Here is a 10,268-nt window from a genome sequence, read left to right on the forward strand (position 1 = left end):
GGCGACGGCGTCGAGGGGGCTGACTGCTGCTGCTGCCGCTGCTCCTGCTGCCTCCTCTCCATCATCGCAACGACGTCCTCCAGTGAAGGAACGGGTCCTGGGGGAGGCGGCGGCGGTGGAGGCAAGAGGTCAACTCTCCCCAAGTCCTGCTCTCTTCCTTGCCTCTCCAGGGGGGACAGGGGAGCATCCCGGGCCTGAAACAGACTCACAGCCTCCGAAGAAATCCTTACGTAGCTCTCCCCATCCCACTGGTATGTTACAATCTCCAACACTCTTCGAATATTAGGAACATCCGTATAAAAATGCCTAATTCCAAATGAATTCATCTTTGGGCGATTTACGAGAAATCTAGCAGACGAATGAGTGCTGGGCGGAAGTGCGCTGCTATTTATCACTAGATATGACGTCATTTTCATTTATGACGTCAGAATCTTGTACTTGAATCCGTGCCAAGTCTTAAGCAAGGCTCTACTAGCCAGGCTACCATGACAACCGGGTTTAAAGCAATGCAAACTCCCTATAGAGTGTTATAGAGTGCAAACCATTTATTTTAAATGGTAGAAATAAAAAAACTATGACATAATTTTTTTTTTTAATTTTTCAGCAAACAAACATTAGAACAAACATTTATTTGTTATTTTAAATGGTACAAATTAAAAAACCTATGAAATAAAATTATTTTTTTTAATTTTTCAGCAAACAAACATTGGAACAAACATTTATTCGTTATTTTTAAATGGTAGAAATTAAATAAACTATGACATAAAATGTCAAAATTTTATTATTTTTCAGCAAACAAACATTGGAACAAACATTTATTCGTTATTTTAAATGGTAGAAATTATATGAAATAAAATTATTTTTATTATTTTCAAACAAATTATACATTGGAACAATTGTCTTTTTTAAACACAAATTAATTATTTAACAAATGTCTTTTTAACATAGGCTCTAAAACAATTGCAGTCTGTAGAATTCTTCTTTGAAAACGAAATCGGTCATTTGCCAAAGTCATCCATTCACTTGTCCTATCTTCGTATGGGATTTCCAACACTTGAATGTCCATATTAAACTTTACACTCCGTTTTCTTCGTCTATGGCTTGAGTTTTCAATTTCAGGTATATAAATTCCAAAGCCACCATCTTCATATTGTCTATTTGTGAAATCACTCGACGACAAGCTCTCCCCTGATGGGTGAACATGCATCTCAGATACCCGAAGTTCTGATAATCCTTGTTAATTTCTCGAGTAATTGAATCTTGGCCCCCTCGCAAATCCAATAAATTGTGGCTAGTCTTCCGGGGAAAGGATTTTCTACTGCTAATATCAACAGTATGTGGGCAAGAAAATTCAAACTGGTGATGTTCCGAGCCAAAGCTAACACCCTCAATATTTTTTTCTGTTTTTCCTCGTTCATATCTGCATTCCATTTTGTTACTAATTGATAACCCTCAAAGGTAAGACTCAATATTTCGCTCATCATCAATTTTTTTTCCTTGATAGAATTATAAAAAATATTAAAAAAGCAGTTCATTATATACCCATATTTCGCGCCCCTCTAGGACTTGTGCACATTGCAAATCATGACGTCTAAAAACTTCCTCGATAGCCAAGATCCTATGTCTAGTGGAATGGGCTATTACGATCCATCACTAGTGACAGAGACCCAGGACCCAGTCAACTTAGAGATGGCTGCTTACAATTCAGTGATCAGTAAGGAAGACTTTGGGATCATTACCACGACCCAGGAAGGAATTCTCAACAGTCTCCATCTGATGAGTGACGAAATAGGAAAACATACTAGCTTGATCTTAAACAAACTGGACGAAATGAACAAAACTACGCAGCCAAAAACTACACAGGGGAAAAAACCCGGCTCATGCTACACCTGTGGAGAACCAGGTCACTATTCGCCGGATTGCCCTACAAAGGAAAACAACCGGGGCTCGACTTCCCAGCAGAGTACTAACTACAGTAGACCTTCAAACAACAATTGTTTCATCTGCAAAAAGGAAGGCCATTGGATAAAATATTGCCCAGAAAATCTCAAAAACAAATACTGGGCAGACCAAGAACACGAGGCTCAGGACTGCCCAGAAAAAGAAAATCACCCTCCCACCAACAAAGGGAAAGGAGTCAAAGACAAGAAAAAAGCAAAAACCCAGAAATCCAATGAAGATTGGGACGAGGAAATGAAAACGGAGCAGAAAAAACCAGGCCGTATGATGAAAGTCAACAAAAAAAACGTGTTCGTGGATTCTCCCACTCGTATGAACTTTATCTGACAAAATTGCACGAGAATTTCTGAACAATGTAATTTCCAGAGAGTCATTCTATGTTTTCTATTTTTTTTGCGCTTATTTCTTCACTTGTTTCATGATTTTTGATGTTCTTGTTCAATAAAACTCATTTCAACCTTAAACCCAGTGTTTTACCTCATTTGCATAAAAAGTGCACTCAGTTGAACCCCCCAGCTAGGCGCCTTATACTACTTACTTGCATATATTTACATTCATCAAGAATGATTCCTTATATTTCTAATGGAAATTAATTGTAATTCATAGCTCTGTAGAAACTGATAGGACTTAAATCTACTAGCCCTGTTTATCGATTGGTCTAAACTAACAGCGACCTAATAAAAATCATGGACTCTACGAAATAAGCATAATGTCAGACTTGCAAAAGAAAAATGTGGCTGTTTTTTTTAGCTAACGTTCTGATGTACATTGGCAATAACTTTAGCTAATTTTACTTACTTTTAACAATCCATTTATCAAGAAAGATGTTAAAGAAAGACAATAAAATGTTCTCTTTGATGATTCATGTGGGTTATGAAGGTAGCTATCATTGCAGATCTGCAAATTTGCCACCGTTAAATATATTAAAATGTATCACCAAAGAAATCATTTTATTGTCTAAATCTATACAAATACCTCTTCCTCTTTTATACATGGAGATTCTTCTTTCGAGGAACACAAATCTGGCAGCTAAAAATAATGACACAACACACAAATTAAGTTGTAAGGTCATTACAGGAACCAAAAAAAAGTTGTTGGAGTACTGAGGTGTGTTCAGCAGAGAGCCCGCTCGCAAGCACTCGCTATATTTTGTGTTGCTGATATAGGGAATTTTGGAGCTCACCCTGTTGAACACACCTCGGGTGTATCTAGGTGGATTGCATGAAGATCAAGTCTCACTTACAATGTACATTATTGTTTCCAACAGTTTTAAAATGTTACAACTTCTACAAAATGGGTCGGTCAATCACTAACGTAGTTTACAACTTTGCAACTTTAATATACACAAATTTTTGCATGATAATCCTGAATGCCTCTACTTGATGGTAACGGATGCACATTTTTTTACAGTGGCCTCAAACTTGCACAAATGACCAATTTGAAAGCTCAGTCAGACATATTTACAGGTCACAAGCAATCTTTGTGTCAAATTTTAGTTTTTCTATTAATTTCCATTACAACATAGGGCTTGCATGTTTAAATTAATATCAGTGTATTCTAACAAGACTTACATCATCACTCTGCATAATGGAACTCTTGATTTTTCTTCCCAATGGCTTGTTCTCTCCACTACATTAAGAGGACTACAGAAAGAAAACATATTAAAAATATATATAATACTTCTCACCAAAATCTGTTTAAAGACAATGAATCATTACCCTAGTCTCTGCGTTATATACATACTGTAATAAAACACACTTACTGGTAATGAAACTTGGGGCAATTCCACATCCGACTTCACAACCTTTGAAAAACAAAAGTGTTACTCTATTAAAAAGTGCTATTTGTTTTAAAGAATACATCAGTGAAAATTATGAAATGAAAGATTATATAACAATTTAAGTTCATTGTCTTATCACAATCAATAACTTAAGAGATTCCAATTTTACTCAATCTTCATTCTGTAGAAAATATCTCTGACAGTTAAGGTAAACTAGAAAAAATTGATATTAAAAAGTCAGTTATACCCAATAAGAAAAAAAGCTTAAAATTTTCAGCAACACCCTGCTTCAACAACAAAAAGTAAAAAAAAACCAAAATTTTTTTCTCCTCTCATTAAATGAACATTTTTAGTTTTTTTTTCAAAAAATAGACTACAGTTTTGCGAATGAAAACTTATTCTGTTAAGAACGTCATTATATTTTTGTAAAAACTGTAAATGAAGAAAAAAACTTACATTCACCTATGTTTTAGTATTAATTGAAGATATTTCTTTTACAATGAATTACAAAATAAACACGTCGTGTGAGAGTATATTTATCACAAAACAATCCATTTAATGTTTTTATATTATATTGATTTCACGCAAAATGCATGTATGGACTATTTTAAATGGTTCATATTCTTGAAAATTAGACGTGAAATATTAAAAGCTGAGGGTTTATATTTCATATATTTGGCAAATTAAGACGATGGATAAATGTATGACAAATAAAGAAAAAATTAAACCGCTCTTTGATCGTTAAAGATTATTGTCACATGAAAATGATAATTTTATGAACAATTTTTTTGCATTTATCGAATAATTTTCTTGCATCTGAAATACATTCTTGTATTCAAACAAAATTGCAAAATCAGAAAATATTGATCGGTAAAAATCCTATTTTAGATCTCTTGTGTTTTGTTATTTGTATGACAACTTCAACTATTTCCATTCCAATATTATGGGCAAACAAAGTATGCTATTGACACACATATTATATTTTAAAATTAATTAAACGACACAAATCGATGTAATTCACGGTACACAATTTCATACTAATTTTTTTTTTTTACAGCAGATTCAAATGAGGAATAGTGGTGATAAAGAGAAAATCTAACCCAGAAAAATAACTGTTACTTTCTAGCGTGTAGTTCATGTGTAAACAAAGGAGGTATTACCTACCGAAAATACTAATAATATAGCTAAAAGCATGATCACAAGAATACAAGTAATGAAGATACTTACGTTAACAACACCAATGAACAAAAAGTAACCTTAAAATACTCCATTGAACTCGCACAATTCATGAAAACAATAACAATTCTCCTGAAGCGAACTAGCCTAGTCCACCATTGTTTTCCAGCTAAATAAACCGCCTGACGTCACAAAATGTATATACAGTTTGAATGCCGGTTTTAGAGCCTGTTAAAATAGAAATTCCAAAGTCTTTTAAACACTACTGAAAAAATCATTGTGATATCTTCAGGTTATATCAATTCTTTACTACTTTAACATTTGCACTCATTCTTTTATTGTCAAAAAATATGCGTGTCGACATTTTCACTATGATTATCAAGGTGGCGATATATACTTCCTAGGAGGGTTCCCTCCTTCCAAAGATAAAAACACGAAAGCAGATAAGTTTAAAGAAACCAAAACAGAGGGTTTTTTTTTACAATTAAATGTCAATCTTTCGAATAATACCAAGAGAAACGACATTCAGTAAGCAGATCATAACAAACCAGAAGGTTGCGGAACAATGTCAACACCGATGTGTTGACATTCTTCCGGGTCGACATTGATGCTATGTTTATCCGACGCAGTGTTGACCTTATACAGGAACCTCGTGTATATATATATATATATAGAGAGAGAGAGAGAGAGAGAGAGAGAGAGAGAGAGAGAGAGAGAGAGCTGTAATGTAGTGTAAGCATAAATTTGTGATTTAGTGCAATATGCCAGTACTGCTTATCAGGACAAAACTGAATATGAATTTATTTTTTTTCAAAAGTAATAAATTAAGATGCGCATATATTTACCACTTATATCTTACACGATTTACATGCATGATTTAAACATAATTTATAAACATTAGCTTACAATATGATATAGAATGAAGTATCTAGATTATTTTAAACAAATAAAGGGATCTAAAAATGTGGTTTGAGGAGCAACATTGATCCTAAATTGTATGGATCTTTTTGAGAGAGTGTGGTAGATAAAAGTCTTAGTGGAGGTCTCATCTACCATAGTTCTCATGAGTTTGAGTACAATATCAGGAACTGTGTCTGTAGTGGCCTTTTGTAGGGATGGGTATGGTTTGTTTGGCAGGAATGTACCTTCTGACAAGTGAAGTACTGAAGCTTCCTAGCCAAGACTGTCACAACTTCTGGCATAATCCCACATAAAACTAGGCAATAGTCAGCTCCAAATGGCAATTCCACAAGACCTGCATTCTATTGTGAAATGCGATTATCTTAAACATATTGAAAAGGAAAACAATCTACAACCCATCACTTGGATAAGATAAAATTGTATCCATAATTTATTATTATATGCTCAAGAAAATATAAAAATGCATTCATTATTATATGCTCACGTAAATAACATGAATTTGATTATCAAGAAGTATTTCTTAAATACACTATACCGGTACTATTAAGCTCTGAAGGTTTAAACCATACCCTCTAGCCAGATAGATCAAAACAACAGCTAACATTTTTTTACTGGATGATGGTACTAGGTACATGTAATAAAAATGATGTCTTCATGTTTACTGCCAATTTTTTGTGTGTAAGATTTACTGTTATTTGTATTTGCATAAAAACATTCAGCATAATATAATATATGATAGTATTAAAACCACGAATGGGTACTGCCCAAAATTACATATTGTGATATATCAGGGTTTTTTTTTCTAAATAAAAAACATAACTTTATTCAGAGATTGAAATACAATTAACAGTTAGTAAATGAACATACATATACTTAAACAAATTATAAATTTTAAACGGTGCTCTGCTGATCGGAATGTGAAGAAATAGCGAGAGATAACTGTCGTTATAGATGAAAACGGTTTCCACCTGACTGAGATTGATATCACAAAACCGCGATGATGTGGATATGTGAAAATCTATACCGCGAGGTTGCCAAGTCTTACATGAGCTAAACGGTGATCAATTCCACTACACAGGGACACGCGAAATGTCAACAATTTTCTTTGACTTTGTCAAAAGTGCAATCCAAATTTGATAGATTTTCATTGGATTTCATTTTTACATTGAGACCTTAATACATAAATATAAATGAAATCTTATGCATACTTACTTGCTAGTCACATGATTGTTAGCAGTGACCAGAGTTTGAACAACAAGCTTTGTCTTATCTTTGTTTACAGTGAGAAAAAGTATTGCTTGGCAATCTTGTTTAAAGTAACTAAAATTAGAAATATGAAGTATTATCGAGCTGTTAAAAACTGTCAAACAATTACCATGATTATTCTGACATAAAGTATTTAGATTAATATTCAGACTTAAATCATGTTATCATTTTTGATAAACACACCACATTTAATAGCGTAGTGAAGAATTTTACAGAGGTAAGACATATGTTAAAATAACGTTACTCACCGTGGCATCCGCCTTGAGCTCAAATCCATAAGTTTGATGGTAAGTTGTGTTAATTATTTTATAACACTTTTTTGTAAGGAATTTTTCAATATATTGTTTTTTGAATGGTGAAATATTGGCTATCGTCTTTTCCCCCTGGACAATAGCTTGTACAAAACATTTAGTCGATTTCCCAGAAGGGCTAAATCGGGAATTTAAGATTCTAGTTTCTATTCCAACAACTGCGAAAATTTTGATGCTCTACAAATTAAAAAAATATCCAAAATAAATTAATGTTTTTAAAATCCGATTGATTCTTAACTCGAATAATGAATGATGTAAATGATTTCATGAACGACTTAGCAAAACACAAACCCAATATGTTTAAGTATGAGTTTATACTGATTATTTGTTGAGTTAATTTATTTCCAAACTATGTTTAGAAAAAAGATTCCTAGTAATTCTTGGTACGACGTAACCAGATCGCAATAAATCTTATTAATTACGATTAAACAAAATCGTAATTATAATTTTAAAAAAGATTTCAATAACAACATTCAAAAGAATTTCCTATTAGGTCTTCCGTTGATGTCGAAATTAAAGTTGGAGAAACATATTTCGAAAATCACTGTATTTTAAAGTTATACATTTATAAGAAATAAGATTATAGATATAGTCTGTCCCAAGATATGTATGCTGCACATTTGGACGATTTATAATAAAAATACACTTACCTGTGAAAGAAGTGCAATTGAAATAGTTGAAAGGGATATTTTCCAAGATAATTTCATTGACACATTATCATCTTTCACTCGGAAAAATTCACAGGAACGAAAACAGATTCCTTACGGAGATTTATAATGGGGAATGTTTATATCTTTTCTCCATTCGGAATACACTCGGAATACATCGCGCAATATTTCAATGTTATCATCCGGGCTTGCTGCAATACAAAATCTCCGTAGACATCACATTTTTTAGCATTGTATTGAAACCTAATAAGCTAACAGGGGCGTTTTGACTGAGAAATCTTGGAAATTTTTCATACTTTTGAATGAGCATCGTTTGAATCCTGAGGTATTTATAAATATCAAGCAATTAAGCCAAATGTGAATCCAAAATATCTTGGGACAGAGTATATGCTCTAATACACATACTTACAATTAATTCCGATTTTCGCTCGTACTCGTACCGGGTGAATGTAGCCGAGAGAAGCTTATCATGAAGACCCAGACACCAGCTTGTTTCTGAAATCCTCCTTGAATAGGCTGATTACACATGGGATGGTCTCGCCTTCAACCAGTCCGGAGATAAGGAATTGTGTTGCCTTGTCCCTGGCAGAGTACCTAGATGTAATGGCTCTTGTCTCTGGCTCTTCCAAAATGAAGCACTTGACATTCTAGTATAAAAAGTATTGAAGAAATTGTGTTAAGTGAATTTGTTATCTTTTTATCAATTATTTTCAAAAGAATTCAGGCAATTAAATCTCATAGTCTCCTTATTTTTTTTCATAATATTTTTAAAATAATTTTTTTACAAATGATCATGGTGTAAAAAATGTCCTCTACTAAAACAGGTTATCTGAGATTTCTTCGACTGTAGCTCCCCCTCCCTTTGTCAACATTAAAAAAATAATACGGAAGTTAACAATCAGAGGAGTCTTAGATGAGGGAGTTGACTTCAAAAATGCAGCCGAAATAAATTGAAAACTTAGAGCTCCCTGACAGGTGTGTCTAAGGGCTATGGTAATCGGGTGATTGTCAAGGCTTGTTGCCCTCTAATGTTGATTTCTTTTATTATTGTACAGAACCTGGCTCAATGTTTCACTCTAAGCCATTCGCCATTTATAGAAGAAATATTGTTGTGTCTACAGGAGCTATAACATAAAAATAGAAACTCTAAGACCAGGAGGATATGCAAATTAAGACCTTTTTACCATAAATTAAAGTTTAGGCTCATAAGTAAAATATCGAAAACATGGAGGTACCCAACCCCCCGTAAATGTTTGTTGCATGATATAATTAATCTGCTTTTCAATATGTTAGTGTGGAGACAGTAATGACCATGGTACCAGTTTGGTCAAATATATTTGTACTTTTAATTTGCCTGCTTACTTGGTATACAATCTGTTTAATATTTTGTTTTTTAAAAATTATGTTAACTAATTTGGAAAGAGTATTAAGATGATTTTGATTTTGAAAAAAAAAATCATTAAAATTGTCTGCAATGTTACATGTAGTTGAATAGTATGATTATTTGAGCTTTGTAATCTGTTATTACCTATGTTTGTTGTACCATGTGGAAATAGAAATATAATGTGTTTAGATATGTCATTTAGGCATTGTTTTCATTCTTTCATTCACTGTCCATTCTTCATCCTTTACATCATTTGGGTTGACACATATTTTCACACAAAATCAATCCCAGACATCCAGATATTAATATATATTACAAAAATTATCTCATACCATTTACTGTCAATCAATCCTCCCCCCCTTTCATTCTCACTCTCTCCGTTCTCGCCTGCATTCCAGTCACTCCCTATCACCCAGTCCGGACAATCGGAGGGCGGCGTCCTTCTTGAGGGCACATCAGATATGATCCTCCTCGTTTTGTTTTCCTTTAGATGGTCGGGTAGTTGTTGATTGTAGATATCTTTCAATGTCTTCTTCATCTTCCTGACCTTTAACCTCTGCCATGGCTGCTGTCGGACGCGGAAAACCTTTTCTTCACCTTCCGTGTCCGATTCCTATGACGACATGTATTGGGCTGTCATAACTGGTTCTACCTTCTCCATACATTTGGTTGTGTAGTCGGCCTTCGGCAAGGCTTTGCGAAGCCGTTCAGCTCTCTCTCTAGAACAAATGAAAATATCTATATTTTATTACATAAGTCAGTTTATGCAAGTTAACTTATGAATTTTTTCCGATCATATTAAA

At 33.7% G+C, this 10,268-nt stretch overlaps 1 long non-coding RNA gene across 1 annotated transcript in view; it reads right to left on the reverse strand.

The window, feature by feature from the left end:
- Positions 1-3,602, reverse strand: part of LOC136274014 (uncharacterized) — a 278,101-nt gene extending 274,499 nt beyond the window's left edge. Inside the window, exons 1-2 of the long non-coding RNA XR_010712270.1 lie at positions 3,531-3,602; positions 2,935-2,988 (exon numbers count right to left, since the gene is read on the reverse strand). This is a non-coding gene — a long non-coding RNA (uncharacterized lncRNA). The remainder of the gene's footprint in view (positions 1-2,934; positions 2,989-3,530) is intronic.
- Positions 3,603-10,268: the final 6,666 nt, after the last annotated feature.

The sequence above is a fragment of the Magallana gigas genome, chromosome 1 (assembly GCF_963853765.1).
Source record: "Magallana gigas chromosome 1, xbMagGiga1.1, whole genome shotgun sequence".
Classification (NCBI taxonomy): Eukaryota; Metazoa; Mollusca; class Bivalvia; order Ostreida; family Ostreidae; genus Magallana; species Magallana gigas.